At 40.8% G+C, this 18,692-nt stretch overlaps 1 long non-coding RNA gene across 1 annotated transcript; it reads left to right on the forward strand.

Annotated features, from left to right (window-relative positions):
* The first annotated feature begins 10,498 nt into the window (after window positions 1-10,498).
* Window positions 10,499-11,680, forward strand: LOC103598930. Its single transcript, XR_551243.1, has 2 exons — window positions 10,499-10,590; window positions 10,698-11,680. It is a non-coding gene; the product is annotated as an uncharacterized LOC103598930 (long non-coding RNA).
* Window positions 11,681-18,692: the final 7,012 nt, after the last annotated feature.

Here is an 18,692-nt window from a genome sequence, read left to right on the forward strand (position 1 = left end):
CACTTTCTTTCTATGAAAGCATGGCAGATCCAGGACAAACATACAGCATTCCTGACTTTAAGGCTGATACTCACTATACCCTGCTTATGTTAAAAACATACCATTGAAATCTGATGTTTTCCATGTCTCTAATTTTATCTAGAAAAGAAACCTGGGAATTTGGCAACTCACAAGCCAAATTTGGCCCATAGATGTGTCTTGTTTGCCTGCACAGCAATTTAAAAATTTTGTACTTGCTAACATTTTAATGTCAGGAAGCTTTCCATAAATTATCTAGAGGTTTGGCTTCTCTTGAAAAATAGGAAGATTTGGCACCCCTCGGCCCTAATAGTCTCATGGCAAGTGACTGCAGGAACTGAATCACATGCTCTCAAGTCTCACCAGGTGCCTGCTCAGCTGTCTTCATTTGTCTGGGTTACCACTGGGGCTTTTGTGTTCATATGACTTCTGGATTAAATTGAAGATTTTTACTTCTCTAAAATCAAGGAATTTAAAGGTTTGCAGCACAGCATGGCCAGTTGGTTATTCTACCTGGCTTCTTCCTCGTGACATCTACGGGAATAAAAGTCATAGTGGTGGGTCTCACAGGTCTTTTACACACGCCTTTTACAGACAGAACATTTCTCCAGAGTTAAGTGACATTTCAAATTTAGGGAGGCAAGCCGAGTCATAATTGGCCCTGTCACCATTCAAGTTTGATGTTGGCACCTCATGTGTTTGCCCTGGTTGAGTAATCTGTTTGCTTTTGGATAGGCCACACACAGACAAATGTGAACTCTGTTTATATTCATTTCCTGCCTGGGAACTTGGTTCCTCTGGGTCACAGCTTTGGAACAATTGATACATTGGAAATTTACTGGTATAGACTCAGATGCAAAAACTTTGCTTGAACCCATTTTGTGAGCTGAGCTTAATAATCTTCCTTCAGCTACAGCAAAGGGGATTTTCTCATTGACAGCCCCAATCTATTAGAGTGATTGCGTGAGTGTCATGTCTAAATATGAGATGCTCAGTGTAATCAAGATATTCAGTAATCCCATGTTATAGATGAGGCACTGGAAACCCAGAATTGTCTAGATAGCTAGATAAGTACCCATTATATGTCACAGATACCTCAAAATAATGAGCAGAACTCCTTATTTCTTGGGTATCTGTCCCAAGTGACATCCAGCTCCCCTCTCAGCATTCCTGAGGAAAGAAAAATCTCCACCCCCTGACCCCCCCCGCCCACTTCCTCCATTTCCTGTAAACAGCAGTAGACAAAGCGCCAAGAGGGATGGTCTCTAGCTTAGGAGACCAAAAACTCTTAAGTCTGTTTGTGCCTTGTCCTGTGGACCAACCACAGAGGTTTCCTAGGGCCTCATTCCCCATTGTGATGATCTGGCAAAATCCTTGCATCAATAAACTGCATATTAAACAAATTCTTGCATTCAAGACCTTGTTGAGAGCCCTCATTCTTAGAATATGGAGCTAGGAGGAGATAGGAATGCTAGAAATCATTGAGACAAAATTGTCTTCTTTTGCTATCCCTTCCTCACCTCCTTCCCACCTCCACCAGTAGGTTTCAGGTAAAACTGAGAGTCCTCTAGAAGATGACTAATTGGCACCACCTTCATGAGGAACACTTATCTGGAACCTACCCTTGGAAGCCTGGGAATGCCTAATCCCAGTGGGGTAATACTTTAAGATATCTCCTATTACAGTGAGCACTGGATTTTATATTCAGAAAATAATACAGTCACCTTATTTTAGTCTCTAGCACTTTGCTAGGCATTATGAAACTTGTAAAAGGTGCATGCATAAGGAATGGACTTGGCTTTTATGAAGTTTATACTCCAGTTGCTAAAATCTGGAATGTATACAAAAATGTTTGTATAGGAGCTATGGTCTTCTTTGAAGCACCATCATTAAAATGCTCAACACAATAAGTACTCCTTTGTCCATTTATGATTAACAGCACCTAGAGATTAGTAGGACAAATGAATTTTGTGAGTGAAGGAAAAGAATTGATAGAAAACTAATGTTAAATTTAAGATGTTAAACTGCCTTAGGAGTAGACATTGGGCAGATTTAGAATTGACTTCAAATAAGGTGCTCTTTTATATTCAGCTGCTTTAGATATTAACGAGATTACCAAGGGGTGATGTTTAATATTATAACTTGCTACAGGTGAAATAGCCAATCATAAGTTCAATGCAGTCTTGAGCACAATTTGGCATAGGATGGAATATTATTAGCATGAGTCGTAAGAAAGTGCCAAAGTCTTCCTTATGCGTGGATAATTCTGTTGGCAACATGACATACCATTTTCATGCTGTAATGACACTCATGCCTGCAAAAAACCCAGAGAGTGAATCAGCCTCATGGAATGTGTTTCCTTTTTCCCTTTTGCCATGGTTTTCTTTCAGTAGACACATAGCTTTGAAAGTGACTGTAATTAAACATTCCATTGGTATTGTATTTCTCACGTGTATGTGAGAAATTTTAGCAGCAAATTTCTCCTGTGAATAATGTGTAAAAAAACCCCGTTTTGAATTGACCAAATCATCTAGTACTTCACTCTGAGACTTGATGAGTCTGGCTATTGTGGCTATTTTCAATATATCTAGTGTGAATGATTATTTATTTCCTAAGTGAGTTTATGTGACTGTCAGATGAAGCATTTCCAGGTAGATGGAGGTGGAAATTAGAGGAAGATCTTGAGAGTATGTGTGCCTTCATATTTGGTGCTGGAGGCCTCTGGCTGTCATTGTGCTTCCCTTCCATGCCCTTCTTAATTCTGGCTTTTTTTTTTTTTCTTTGCCATTGTGACAGCTGTTTGTAATTCTGTTTGCAATTCTTTTCTGGATGAATTACACATTGCTCTGTCTGCTTGTCATTGTTGTGCCCTCTTCAAGTTCCCACGTGATGGGGGAAAAACAGTCTGGGCTCTACAAAGGACTGGACTTTTTATTCAAATTAGAATTATTTTTAGAAAGCGTCTATAGAATCTAAGGTTTCCTCAATCAGCAGAATTTATGTGCAGCCATATGTTGGTGTGCTTTCCTCAGTCAAAGCATTAGGAATGTTCTTTGAGAATTGCACAGCTTGTAGGAGGCTACCTTCTGGGGGCAGGACTGCCCTGTGCACCTGCACCATAGCAGAGGTTCTGGAAGGTGCTGAGTGTGAGAGGCCTCTGGTGGCCATTTGCTCTTGGGGCACTAGATTCAACCAGAAAGGGCTAAAACTATATTACAGTGAACTCTGTTAGCAGCCAAGTTGAGGATGCAAAATGATCTGTTTAATCAATACCTTATCTGGATTGTCAGTTGTAAAAGGCTTAGAAATAATGCAACAAAATACTCAGCTCTGAAATGACACTGAGTGTCATTTCACCTTTGTTTGATTCAGAAGGTCCTTTGGAATCTTTATGTCCTAGGGGAGCTGGTTAATAAAGATTCCAGGTCTAGAATGTCTGATAAACCAGCCTTCATTCTAGTTAGGAAGGGAAATAGGCAAATGGAAAGGCCTTAAAGTCCTCATGATGCAGGAGGGAGATGAAAGCCCTAAGCAAAGAGAAGCGTGTTTGTAGTTAGTGGTATTAGTATTTCTCATTGTCTGCCACTGTTATTTGGAGTATGAGTTGAGGTAGGACCTCTCCTTTACCTGTTTTGGAACTTTGCCTATTAGCACCCAGTTCTGTGATGTACTTGGAGGTGCTTAATATATCAAATGGCTATTTTGATTTGCAGCAGAGGCCCAGGGTTTTCAGAAAAGATCTCCCAAGGACGGGCCTCACATTGGTCCATGCAGCTTATATAGCTCAGTTTGCTTCTGACTGGATTCACTCTGAAGCGGGTTATGAGAACATATCTGATGATTATGTAGCATTTCACATCCCTCCGGCCTAGAGGGCCCAGCACGTGTCACATGACTCGTGTCTTGACTTGGTGCCCTGTCTCAGTGCCAGCTTCCATTCTGGGCTTCCAGGCTCATCCTTCAAAGGGTTGAAAACAGCATCACAATTTCTTTCTCTTAGGAGCTTTCTCACCCTTGACAAGCCCATGGGACAAATGGACCTGACCTCTGTGGCCTCTTGTCTGTCAGCCTGGATTGAATGAATATTCATTCTTCAGAGCAACACACCAGGCATCATGGAAAATTATAGAAGAAGGGGATGATGTGCTCCTGACCTTTGAGCATCTTATCAACTTACAGAAGAGGCAGAGCCAGCACACAGCGAAATACATGAAAACTGAAATATGTCAGCTGGACATATATAGTTATTTATAAATCCAGTTAATGTAGCTTGGAAATACATATTTATGTATAATTGTGTCTATATGTACATAAAGTTAAGGCATTTCTGAAATGGCTGAAGTGACTAGAGTTAGAAAAGGTAGTTTTCAGTGACCTTGAGACAAGGATTTGAGAGCAAGTGGTTTATTTGGTAAGTATTAGAAACACCAGTAAGAGGAGAGGAAAAGGATGAGAGGGAAAGGAAGGCAGCCAGTATGTGGTATGTTTTGGGGCCAGCTTTGACTATGGGCAGCTGGAGCTCAATCCTACAGAAAAATTCTAGGGAACAGTTTAGAACATTTGCATCAAAGTTATGCCCTAGACTCCTATCATCATTGGTTGAGGTCTTCTCTCAGGGTGAGTTAATACCCAGATATTTCCGGACTGACATGCCCAGACAGAATAGTTTCTGGAGAAAACCCTCATGCATAGAAGCATTTGGAGGTTGGCCTTGGTGAGACCTGAGGGGTATGGGTGAGGTGCTGACAGCCTCTGCTACGTTTATAGGTATTAGTGAGAAAGATGGTTTGGAAAGGAAAGGAGAGAGGGCTTTTGAACCTTGAGGAGACCACGCTCCACAAAACTTGAAAGCATCAGTGGATGGCATTCATGCCAGAACCCACAGACTTTCTTATGAAAATTCGTCAAAAGAGGATGGCTGGCCCAGTGGCACGGGAAAGAAGGCTACCAACTGAAGTAGACTGATGATGAGCAGTTTGGGGTATGAGGATCCAGGTTGTGATGGCTGCCTTGAGATTCACTAGACATGTCTCCACTGCAAATTTTATTGGGGATAGTGGGTGAGTTAGCCACACCATGGATCATGCAAGTCACTTTGTGCCAAGAAGTCCTGATGCATTCACAGGAATCCCTTTATTTATTTTATTTAATTAATTTGTTTGTTTTTTATTATTATTTTTTATTTTACTTCTCAATATACATTGCAGTTGATTTTCATGGCCCTTTACCCCCTCCCCACCAATCATATCTGTTCACTTGACTTAAATAGTTCAAGGAATTTTTGCGGTTATTCTGTCTTCTTCCCCCCACCCCTTTATTTGTTTGTGTGTTTATTTATTTACTTATTTTTAGCTTCCACAAATAAGTGAGAACGTGTGGTATTTCATTTTTTGTGCCTGACTTGTTTCACTTAATATAATTTTCTCTAAGTCCATCCATGTTGTTGCAAATGGTAGTATTTCATTCTTTTTTATAGCAGAGTAGTATTCCATTGTGGAGATATACCACAGTTTCCTTATCCACTCATCAGATGATGGACATTTGGGCTGGTTCCAACTCTTGGCTATTGCAAATAGAGCTGCAATAAAGATTGGAGTACAGGTATGCCTTTGTCATGATGATTTCCATTCCTCTGGGTATATTCCCAACAGTGGAATAGCTGGGTCATATGGTAGAGCTATCTGTAATTGTTTGAGGAACCTCCATACCATTTCACAGGAATCACTTTAGAAGAATGAGAGGTGAATGTGATTAGAGAAGCCATGGGTCAATGTGTCTTTCCTTCACTTCACCCAGGTTGAGGAGATAGGCAGTAACCAACAAGCACTGGAGGTTTTGTTCTGGGTCTCCTGCTGAATTTATGAAGGATAAGACTGACAGCACTGGGGGGATGGGTGTGGGGGTGATCATGATCTGTACCTCTAAAGTGGATCTGATTGATATGATACAGTCTCCTCTTGGATTGTATTGTGTGTATGTATCTTCTCTAGAGAGCTGGCAGATGGGGAAGTTAAGACTGTCAGAGGCTCTGAAACACTGCAAAGGGCTCTTGTTCATCTGACACTAGTTGCTTGTTGACATATTGCTACAAAAGGCCTGCACCCTAAACTTTAGCAAATGCCCCCTGCAAGGACTCCTGTGTGTTGATCTTTGGCAATGGAATTCCTGTGTGTTCTACCTGACTTTTAGCTGCCCTGGCAGATGTGCCCAGGAATGAATTTATATATGCCTGAGAATTTATATATCGAATCATATGATCTGATGTACTCTATTTCTTTTTTTCTATCCTGTATTTAGATGTGAGGCAGAGAAGACCTAAAACAGAAATGTCAGTACATGTTGATTTGTTGACAAATTTTATTGTTGACAATTTGTTGACAGCTTTTATCTGGGAGAAAAAAATGTAGGGCAGTACAGTGAGCCTCGGCATGCATTCTTATGTACTCAGCGACATAGCCGTGTCTATGGAAGAGGAAAGGAAAGGAATCTCAGACTGGGTCCAGTCAGGAGAAAGAAGCCCCAGCAGTTACTTTAACAGAAGGAATTAATATAAAAAATTAACCAGGTATTGGATTACCCGAGAGGCACAAATGATTACTGAGGTTCACAGTGGTAGTAAACTGCAGGAATGGCTGGGGGGTGGGGGGGCAAAGGGAAGAAATTAGAATAATTAAAACTTAAAAGCTTGGACTATGCAAAGGGAGAACCAAGACTTCTTAGGAAAGGGCACTGGATGGTTGGCTGTGCTGGTGTCTCGGAAGGGGGTACGATGAAACTGATGCTGGGAATCTAGAGAAACTCCCGAGTAGAATCAATTGCTCTTACTGGAACAAATTGCAGCTTCCAGGGTTAAGAATATTACCGGTGATGCTGATGAACAGGAAGCAAACAGGGAGCCAGTTCCTCCCCCTCCTCCTGCCTCCAGCCGCACTCTGGCGCCCTCTACTGGCAGAACCTAGCAGGAAGCCAGCAGGCCCAGGAGAGGTGTGATTACAGGGTGGGTTTGGGGCTGGAGGCAATTAAGTTTTTAAAAAATTAAGAGCCAACAGAGAGAGCATCTGAGTGCAGGAGGTAGGGAGTGGGGAGAGGAGAAGTAAGAGGGAGAAGAGGGGGGTTAGGGCGAGGAAGAGGGAGAATGTGTGCATGTGAGTGTGCTGGCAGGAACAAAGTATCTTAGCTGGCTGAGAAAAGACGGGTTGCTACTCAGGTATAAAAATAATCACAATGGTAGCCTGTATGTAGGAACTTGGTTCCGGAAGGAATAACATGAGAACCCTTATGTGGCTGGGAGGAGGGAGGTGGTTAGGTTCTAAAGTCAGGGCATTAGGAGAAAATCACAAATAAACACTAGAATCATACACTAAGACATGAGAGCCTATTGGGATGAAAAAACAGATCTGTGGCTCTTATCGCAGGCTCACTCTGTGACACAGATATGCATACTGAGTGGAATGCAGGGGACCCCCGGCCCCCAACTGTCTATATTATGAGTTTCTCTCTCTTTCTTCTGCACTCTCACCAAGCACAGACAGAGGAATTCATGTAAGTTATGTGTATTTGTGATACAACTTCACCTTAAATTGTACCAGATGTGTGCTAAGCACTCTGTCTCATACACTGTATTATTTGATAATCACATTGACCCCAGAAATGGTATTATTATGCCTCCTTAACAGAAAAGAGAGCAGACACACAGGAAGGTTAACTAATGTGCTGTGGGCACAGGCAGTGAGCCATAAGACCTGGGTTTCAAGCTCAAGTGTGTCTTGCTCCAAAGCCTATGCCCTTATACTCTGTTCTTAGTACCACCCTGCTCCCCACTTTGAAGATTCTGCTCTGACCTCTTGTTTAGGGTGAATTATATGATCTGCGACAAAACTAGGGGCCTGTGTGAACTGGTCTCTGAGATACGATAAACCTCACTGTCCAGTATGGTGGCCACTAGACACATGTGGCTATTTAAACTTTAATTAAAATGAAGTAAAATTTGAAATTCAATTCTTCAGTCACCGTGTATCCATTTCAAGAGCTCAGTAGCTCCATGTGGCTACTGACTACCATATTAGATAGTACAGAACATTTCAATCATTGCAGAAAGTTCTGCAGTAGATCTAAAATAAGTGAGAGCATGGCACAAACACCTGGTTTCCAAACCTTGTTTTGCGCCTTACTAGGGCAGGTTACTTGGTTTTCAAACATTGCTCTGTATTTGTGGGCAGGTTACTTAATCTCTCTGTGCCTCAGTTGCTGTGTCTGTAAAATAGGGATCGTCAAGGCAGAGCCTCATAGGATTCAGGTGAAGATTAAATGAGACACTGTCTTTAAAGTTATTAGCATGGTACATGTCCCTTGGGAGTTCTCAAGACATGCTACCTACCTAAAGGGGGAAAGGGTCTCTTAGCTGTAACATTCAATGATTTTTGTAAACACTCTGCCCAGTCTGTTTTCCCTGTGATATTTTTATTTGGGGAAGGCAGGAAGGAATTTGAAGCAGGGGAAAGAGAATCTTGATCATTTATATTTGTCGTGCTTCATGGAGGCAAGGAGTCCTATGTTAACTTACAAGATGATTTTATTTAACATGCATTTCCAAAGCTCATACCATGTGTGAGGTTCTGATCTAAGTACTTAACACGTATTCCTTCATTTCATCCTCCAAACAGGCCCATGTGGTAGGTATTCTATACCCTCATTTTTAATACCCTCTGCATTTCTGTACCCTCTGCATTTTGTGACTTATCTTGATAAGTCTTGTGGGAATGGGGAGGGGAGGACAAAGATGAAAGAGTAAGATTCTCCCCTTAAGGCAGAGAGTAGAGAAACAAATAACTGTAGAGGGTATACTATCTCAGGCTAGACATTTTGTGTGCATTATCTAATTTCATGCAACAACCCTGTGAGACAGGTGATATCCTCCCCATGTTATAGGCATAGAAACAAGCTAAGGAGGTTGAATAACTAGCCCAACATGTACAACTAGTTCAGGGGGAGAACTGGGATTCTAACCCAGGCCTAGTTCCAAATCCCATACACTTTTCACAGCATCTTGATGTCTGTTAATAAAGAAGATAACATGTTTGAATATTTAAATGTAATACAAAGTATAAATAAAATAATACAGAGAAGTTGCCCTAGGGGTTAAGAGCAGGAAGGGATTATTCCTAGCCAAGAGGGTCATGAGAGGCCTCATTGAAGAAGGAACATTTGAAATGGGCTTGAAAGTGGGTAGGATGTGGGCCAGTGGGAGTGGGGGAAGAAGGTTCCAGGCAAAGGCAGAGCACATGCAAAGGCTCTGGCGGGATCAGGGTACCAGGAATAGTTAGCAGTGATGGACCGAGGAGGGGGAACTGCCTGTGTGAGGAGCAATATCTTGTCATCAACAATGTTTTGAACTGCCAGTGCATGGTCACAGTAAAGAGCAGACTGAGTCTTGCTTTTATTGTTGCTTTTACATTCTCTGTGGGGAATGCACCCCCTCTGTTATGTGTATCCAGCCAGAGCGCTCCCATCCTCCACCCTTTGGTACGCCACTGCTAACCGGGTTTGTTTGAGGAAGTTTCTCTTGAATGCCTTCTTCTCTATGCCTTTCTTGGTAGCACTCCAGCTTCTACGATTCCCAGCCTCTGTTCATTGTACACTACCAGCAGTGTGTTCCGGGGAGACAGGTTCTGTGAAGAATAAAGAGGTAGCCTTGGGATTCCCATGAGTTTTGGAAAAGGAGGGTCACAAGTCGAGCCAGGTGTCTCTCATGCTGCATATCTGGAGTTCTTCTACCCTGGGTGGGAAGCCTGGCTGAGACAGAACCTTTTCCAGGGTCTGAGCAATACCCTAGAGTCAACGTGCAATGCTAGATTGAACCAAAAGGCAGGAACCATGGGCCTGGAGGAATCTTCCTAGAGCTTTTGTCACTTGGTGGGAAGCTGAGAGTGGGCTGACTTGAACACTGAAACCACTGAAGAGAAGACCTTGTGGCCGATACCCTACCCTATCCCTCTGACCTTTCCCTGATGACTACCCTGTGGGCAAAGGTACATGGAGGGCCTCCTGCTAATTTGCAACTGCGTTTTGCTCTCTGTTATATAGTATTTCAGTGACAGGATCCACTCAGGAGAGTTGGGGCGAGGCTGGCTGAGGTTCTCAAGGAGCTGAGTTTTGAGTTCAGGTGCCCGCATGGCAGTGGAATGATGCCTCCTGACTTACAGATCTTTGAGACCTCTGGGCAGTCTTAGAAATCACTTCACGCCTCCCGTCCAGTCCAGGATACGCCTGCCTAGGGGAATTCCAGGGAAAGGTGGCAGGTAGAGTATCCTTTCTCAGTTTTCTTTTCTCTCATTCTCCTTTCCCTCCTTTCTGTGTGTCTGTGTTGCTCTGTTATGTTTCCTCCTCAAGATTTCAGAGTCCATTGATGCCAGGGTATTTATGTTATGTTCTTGTCAACAGAGGTATCATGGATTGCAAGGTGATGGATAACACAATGTGCTAGCTACTGGATCTCAACCATTCAAGGCACTGGATGTTCCAAAGCATAAAGCCACCCTTCTGGAGAGGCAGCAGAAAGCAAGCTGGCAGCAGGTGAGGAACCATATATTTTTCCTCTACCCATTACTTCCATCAGGCTTTAGCTGTCAGATTGTTGGGGCCCATGCCTGATGGGCTTTTTCCTGTGTGTCCTTCCACAGGCATGCACCACTGTTTGGCCTGAGGACAGATGACCATCTCATGTGTCCTGGGGAGCTACGGAAGGATAGTGAGGAAGAAGCTGCTGGTGCATAGAACAGAAACACAGCTGGTGGAACCAAGAAGCACCTACAGTGGGACTCAAGCTCAGCACCCTTCAGACTGAAGCCCTCTGAGCTATAGTTCTGGATTGGACTGTTTCTCCTCTACCATCACCTGCATGACACACAGTTCTGGATGCTTTTGACTGGTTGGCTTCCTTTTCGTTCTGCCTTTTCTTTTTCTTTCCTTGGCCCTGAGAATTATTGAAAAAAAGAAAAAAGGATTTACTTTAAAAATTATAATTCTGTGCTAAAATTCATCTTGTTTATGAACAAATTCTGTCCATAGAGGTTTTCTGAATTGCAATCCCAGGTTATGTAGTAAATGGGGCTGTGTCGTTTGACTTGTGCAGTACTGATCCATAGATTAAAAATACATTTCTTTCCATTTTTAAAGTTTGGATCCAGGTAATGGCCCAAGTCACATTTGCTTAGCTACTGAAGCAATCTCAATGTGATATTGCTTGAAGTTGAAATATAGTCAAACATAGATTGTGTCTGGGGCTCTTGCACACTATTTGATGTATATGTTACACTACAAAGAAACACAAACCTGGAAGGTTGAAATTTAATTCTTGTCCAATCCTGCAGATAGAATGGTGAAGACATTATAAATATCAGAAGTGTCTTCAAATACCCTGAATGTAAGCTAGTCAACAGTTAAGCAGATGGTTTCAAAATGCCATTTTCTAAGACAAAGCAGGAATTGGAGATCAACTGACCTCATCAACAGTGTTGCTTAGGTCTGTCTGTGGATCTGCCTGTTTTGGAGGAGTTAAAGAACAACCATGCTCCTGTGATTGGGTTTATGGGCACTGTGGTATTTATGACTTACGTTTTGTAACTGTGCCTTCCTTGCAATAAAACACCTTTGGTTGACTCAGCAACAAGGTCTCTGTCAATTTCCTGCAAAACTGTGTCCTTAGTGGCTTCGTAAGAAAGACCAATGTAGACCTACAAGTGGTAGACCTGCCAGAGATTTTGGCTGGATTCAGCATTAATGCTTTTTCAGAAATGGCACAGAGCTGTACATTGTCTGCACCTGGGGTCAGAGTCATGTGGTCAACCCCCTCTCCTCCTTATATTGTAGTCAACTGTAGAAATCTCTAGTCATGGCATAAACCCATTAGACAGATGTGCTGCTGTCTGCCATCATTCTCTAATTCTGGAGTCCCCATTTATTTCTGTGAGACCCTAGGACAAGCCATGAACTCTCTGAACCTCGGTTTTCTCATGTACAAAATGGAAATAATGATACTTCCTGTCATTATGGTGATAGGTGCCTGTAAAAGGACATCACATGGATGGTACTTTACACATTGTAAACACATTGGGATGTAGCAATGCTCAACAAATGGTGGGTGTTTTATTTGTTAATAAAAAAATTGAATGAATTTTTTAATTCCTTACCATTGGCCTTCGATTGAGAACACTGGGTAACCTCTGAGTAGCTTCTTAGTCTCTTTGCTTAAAGCCATTGGAAAGAAATGTGAAGGTTCATGGGACAGAAGTCAGGAGAGGAGAATCTGTGGCTCCCACCTTGTCCACATAGTCAAATACCTCAACTCCTTAATTCTTCCTTCTGTAAGATAAGTCCGATTTTTTACCTCCTTCACAGAGATGACATTAGCCTTTTCTTAGGAAGTGATTTACCATGCATGTAGCTATGTGAGAACCATCTTTCCCACTTGTTTGCAACATCAGGGCCATGCCATCCAAGGGCAGGTGAGTATCCCTCTAAATACTACAAGGAGATCTCATTTGTGGTAGGAAAGAATTGAGGCCTTGGAAGGCCTCATCAGAATGGATCTGTCACTTTAGTGGAAATTTCTTTTGAGAAAACCCTAGCACTCTCCAGCACCACATGTGCGATTTTGAGATGACCAAAATGAGAAGCAAGGACAAGAGCTAAGATAGTTTATTTCATGCTGGGTGGCAGATGGAATAGTTGTTCTCTGATTGCCATTGTACGTATTATAGTCCCACAGACATTGTCCTTGGACTTTAAGACATGCATAGTAAAAACTGTTTTCTACTTTCTATCTTGAAGTCATTAAAATGGTAACAATAATTGCAACATCAAGTTAATCTTTGTTGAGCACTTGCTATATGCTGGGCACTAGGCAAAGCACTTTGTAAGCAGTGGCTCATTTAATCACCACAATGGTCTCATGAAGTAAACACTCTCCTTACCCCTATTACCTTTATGAGATACTGAGGCATAAAGTTGTTAGGTAACTGGCCAAGCCACCCAGTGGTGAGAAGCATAGCTGAGATGAACCAGGTCTGCCTGACTCCAAAGCTGGGGCTCTTCACCACCATGCTTTCTCACCTGGGCTCCAGTCCCTGTCTAATTGCTTACTGGTTTGTGACTTTGAACCTCACCTTTGGAATTTCATTGTCCTTACTTGTAATTAGAGGCTATTAATTATCATCCTCTGCTGTCTGCTTCCCGCAATTATTGTCTAAGCTCTTGGCAAATGTATGCCAACTAAGTGTAAATCAATATAAAAAATAAATGTTTTTTTTTAAAATAGTATTTTTTAAATTAAAAAAAAAAAACACTTGTGGAGGAGGTCCAGGTTGGGACTACCTTATGCTAAATTCTATTTTCTATTTAGCAGTTTGAGGTTCCAGTGCATCATATCCAGAGGTCTTAATGGATATGAATGTTGAGCCCATGAGCTATGTAAAGGGTAACTAAGAGAGCACAAAATTAATTGAGAAACACTATTCGATTCTTGAGCAAAATGATGTGGACTCTAACCTTAGTTCCTGAAGTCTCTATCAGAGTACATTGTTTGTGGCAGATTGAAATAACCTCTTCCCGATTCTAACAGGTTATTCAGAGACTGGTGATATGGTGTATCTGTTTGAGGGAACACTGGAGTTTAAAGCAATTCACGTATTTGCAAGCAGGTTGCAGCAGATGCAGTTGGCACCCTGTCCACATTTCAGAGGCCTTTCTCTGAGTGGGGTGTCTTGGTACCTCACAGGCCAGAAGTGCTAGAGCGTTCATTCGTACTCCCCATTCAAGACTAACCCTCATGCAATCACTGAAGGGAATTGGAATATGAACACCCCAGCTCTCTCACCCCTTGGGTGGACTGACCGAGGCATGTTCTACACTGTCTCTGAGCTCTCCGGTGAGGTGACACTCCAGTTCCTCATAGTGGTAACTGGCTTGCGAACCCACTTTGATCGGTGATCTCCTTTCCTTCCCTGTCTCACCCTCTCACTTCTCAACCGTCCTTTCCTAGGATCACCTCCCCAGTAAATAGTTAATTTGCACATAAATTCCTATTTTAGGGTCTGCTTCTCAGAGGAGCCCAAGCTAATTCAAAATTCTGGTGCTGGACAATTATAAAAATAATTATACACCAGAGAAAATACAGCAGTATCATCCAAGACTAAATAGTTTCTTCTTTTGTCCTTCTATTGGTACTTAGCTACGTTAGGAACAGGAAAGGGAACCTCATAAACCTGTGACTCAATTGCCAGAGAATGATTTTCTTTCTGTGAAACTGACATTTCCACAAGTTATGAGATATTTTTCCTTTTAATGAAAGACTCAACTAACATGTTATACCATAGGCAAGAGTCACCTGATGACACATCAAATTGCAATTCACTGACTAGAACAAGTAATTAAATATAAGGGGGTAATGGGAAAAGGACAGAGTCACAATCCCAAAGCCCCCTCTCACCTCTCAAGGACTCCTATTTGCCTTCGAATCACTTCTGCTTCAATTAACATTGATTGAGCCTGCCTAAAGTGCCTGGCTCTTGTCAAATCCCATTACAGGAGACTCCGAGATACTATCTGTCTGCGAGCCTTTGTTGTGCTGGGACATTTTTGTGGGAATATTGAAAATATTGTACAGAGTAGCTGGAACACATTGATCAGGGCTGTTATACAGGAGGTTTGCTTTTTCTGGTGTGTCAGTTTTATAAACGGAATTTCATTTTTGCTGTTTTCATTATCAACTCGAACCAATTCTCTTAGGTTCCAGTTAGGATGCTTTAAAAAACATGTCAGACTGACCTACTGTTTTTAAAGATAAACATTGAAAATGTCATGCCTGTAAAGTAAGAAAATGTGACTGGATCTTTGTTACAGACATCACACTGAATTTACTTTTTTTATTGGGAGGAGACATACAAAGAAACATGTTTTCTCTGTGGGGTTCCCAGGAGAAGATTCAATGTTTCTCTTATTGGAGATGTAAATAGAATTATAGCACAAAGTAGTCTGCCTTATCTCTTTTCTTCTCAGTCTTTGCTAAGATCTTAGAGGGCGGGGCTATATTTTATGCATCTTTGTTTTCAATATGTGGTTGAGGAGAGAATTTTCCTCATGTTAGGTATCTACTCCATCTTTACTCAAAATAATTAAAGTAGATAGTGGAAAATATTTCATAGATTTCCTGTCCATTTTTAGTTTGAACCATCAAGAGTGTGCACCCAATCCTGCGCTTACTGGAGGGGCAAGGGAAAGTAAATCCCCATCCTTGAATTCATGCTTAGATGTTGAGGGGCAAGATTCCTGTTAGGAAAACATCAGAGAATAATATTGTTCCTAGGATCTTTAATGACCAAGGACTTTTTATATAGGGAAACACTATTGTTTGTACCTTTTTAAATGCTCATATTTTCATCTTCTTAACTTAATTTTTTTTCCTAAATATTCAAATGCTACCTTTGCCCCTAATAAATCAAAATATCCCTTATAAATTGAATCATCTTAAAAATATCCACTAATTTCATTTAAAAGCTTTACAAACTTTGAAAGCAGATGGCACATACATGAATACACACACACAAATCACAATGGGATTCAAAATTTTTGTATCTACACTTAAACTATTAAGGAGTATTTATATTATGGGCTTGACTTATGTCTTCATTATTTATCAATTTGTTTTATACCTCCATTGTTTTTTATACTTCTTATACTTTCCTAGGGTTACAGTAATCTTGCCAGAAAAAGAATGTACTTCCAGACTAGCTGGTTTTGTAGATTTTGGGTTATCAATCACTTGATTGTTTGGTTGGCACATAGGATCTTACTCAATCCCTTCAAAGTTGATCCACCTGGACTGGTGTTTTCTGGGTTGAGTTTTTTCCAAGAGTCAATGTTCAGTTGCTATGTCAATGGCCATTGGAAGCCCCTGTCTTATATTAGCAATGTGGAGCCTCCCCTGATGGTTGCCGTGTCCATCAAATCTTAGTTTCAGGCAGGGAGCCTTTACCTTGTGTTGCTTTGGTTTCTCAGTATTTCTGATAGAAATGTCCAGTGGTTTCATTATTCATGAGATGAAGGGCTGTGTCTGGGCAACACATTCTCTCCTTCAGATCATTACTTCATACATCAGCTTCCAACATACTACTGAGCTCTTTCTACTGACTGTTATTAAGTGACTACAGGAGTTGATAACTCATCTAATCTACCAAGAAAAATCACCAACTTTTCTTGAGTTATTCGACTTAAAATTCACTGTAGCTGTTTTTTTTTCTATTTACTGAAAAAAATACATATGTTAAAATATATATTAAATAAAGGAAACTGAACATTTATATATGTCAATTCTTACTACTTACCTACTTATTAAAAATATTAAAAAATAAATATATCTTTCTTTTTGTTTTTCACTGACCTCTTTGTATACCTTCTACTTTTGCATTGTTGAGAGTATTATGGACTCAAGGCTTTTCATAGACCTAAGGTACTCCAATGAACTGTAATTATCTTTTTGCTCAGATATTGCACTATGGGCACCCCATTAAGCTGTCTCCCTTGTCTTTTCAGCTTTACTCTTGAGATATTTTTGAAAGTCTCTTGCTTAAAGGCAACAGGATGTTTCATCTCCATATTGATTGTTTTCTACTATTAGTCAAGATTTTAGTCCCTGAGAAGCAAGCCCAGATTCCTATTATAAGAGAATAGTACTAGGATTGCATATCAGTTTTATCCCCATGAATGTGATGATAGACAGAATACTATTACTTTGAGCCACTTTAATGGGAGTGCTGGAAAAAATATATATTTTAATATTATAAGTTTTCATTAGCATTTTTTAATGAGTGCTATTATTACCTGTTCTAAATGTTTATCCATTATTAATTTTTAAAATTTATTTTCCTACACAATGCCTCCTGGATTATTAACTTTAACCATACTCCTTTCTCATTTATTAGCCTTATATGTTTTATTGATCATCATTTTGTAGTCCTTTTACTGATGAACATAAGGCAGGGTACAAGTGCAGATAGCCATGAGATACAGCAGAAAGATCAGTTTTCTCATCTGTAAAAGGTATGACTTTGATGAGGTTTAGGATTGAGATTTTTGTCCTGTGGGTGATGGAGTTTATACCATTGGTCTAAGGTGACGGTTCTCAAAGCAGAATCACCAGGAGGAGGTGTTAAAACACAGATTATGGGCTCTCCCCCAGAATTTCTTATCACTAAGTCTGGGTGAGGCTGGAAAATTTGCATGTCTGACAAGTTCCCAGGTGAGGCGAGAGCTGCCAGCAGTGAGACCATAGTCTGAGGACCATTGGTCTAAGGGACATAAAATGAGGTTTGTTGGCTAGATAGGGATAGGCTTTGATGCCTTTGCCTTTAAAACCATTGATTAAGCTGAAGATTAAGAAAGAAAAAGTAGAAGTGACAACTTCTAGAAAGACAAGTCTGTGGGCTACAGAAATTAGAATCATATCGAATTTTGTATATTCAACCACATCCACCTTTAACTCATAGGTTCCATTTTCTTCTGGCAATTCTGATTGTTTATTAGCTATAGATCATCTACAGAGACTGAAGTGCAGAGTGGTATAAAAACCTCAATGAAAAGAAAACAGAATTCCATAATTCATGTGGAAAATTCCTTTTACACTAAATGAACACCAGTGAAATTTTTTCCAGAAAAATTCTTTGGAGAGAAGAGGAATTAATTCACACAAAGGAATTTTGTGTCTTTAAACCCGGATTCTAAATCTTGATTTTAAAATTGAAGTGTACACCTTGTCTCCCTTTACCTGATATCTGTTACAGCAGGAAGTTTCTCTAAGTGTTTAAGCAAGTGCCAGGTATGCTGTCACTTCAAGATGAATAATAAACAGCCATAATAAATAGATGTTGTGGGTGACATTAATAAGACATTTGCGATCCTGCAAGAAGAATCGTGCTGGAAGATGATAAACAGATGCATTTATTTATACTATTGTTAGGAACTTGAACTTCTGACACGGTGGAGCAGGTGTTCGGTCTATTTTGGAGTCATCTGACAAAACCCCTTTGTTTTCTTGTTCCTCTATCTGACCCCAAAAGGTAGATGTTCTTCAAGGTTCTGCCTTCTTTCTTTGTTCCTTGATAAATTTTTCTGTCACTAAACTCTTCCACACCGTTTAAATTATTATCTCTGGAGGGGATTGTTGGTCGGTCTAACCTCCCCCCAAAATTGAATCTTCTTTTTCAACCACACATAGGATGTCTTTATCTGGATGTGCTTCAGGCAGCTCAGGGCTCAGTGCTTCCTCTTCCCAGCCCAGATTCTTCTTATTTTCCCTTCTCCCTGCATATCAGTCATGTTACTTGCTTCACTCAAATCTCTCTTTTTATCATCCCACACGGCCATGTGATCCAGCCTTGGTATGTCTCTCAGATATCTTCATTTCCTCTTCTACTGACAAAACTCTTTCTTGGGCACTCAAATGCTGCCATTCACATAAGTGTTATAGCCTTTTAACAGATTTTCTCATTTTCAGTCTCTCTCTACTGCAATCCATCTTCAATATTGTTGCAGCACAAATTTTCCCAAAGATTATGTCACTGATCATGTGATTGTCCTGGTCTAGAAGCCTTCATGACTCCTAGTATGTGATGAGATAAGTT

Source organism: Galeopterus variegatus, unplaced genomic scaffold (assembly GCF_000696425.1).
Source record: "Galeopterus variegatus unplaced genomic scaffold, G_variegatus-3.0.2 Scaffold2790, whole genome shotgun sequence".
In the NCBI taxonomy this organism is placed as follows: Eukaryota; Metazoa; Chordata; class Mammalia; order Dermoptera; family Cynocephalidae; genus Galeopterus; species Galeopterus variegatus.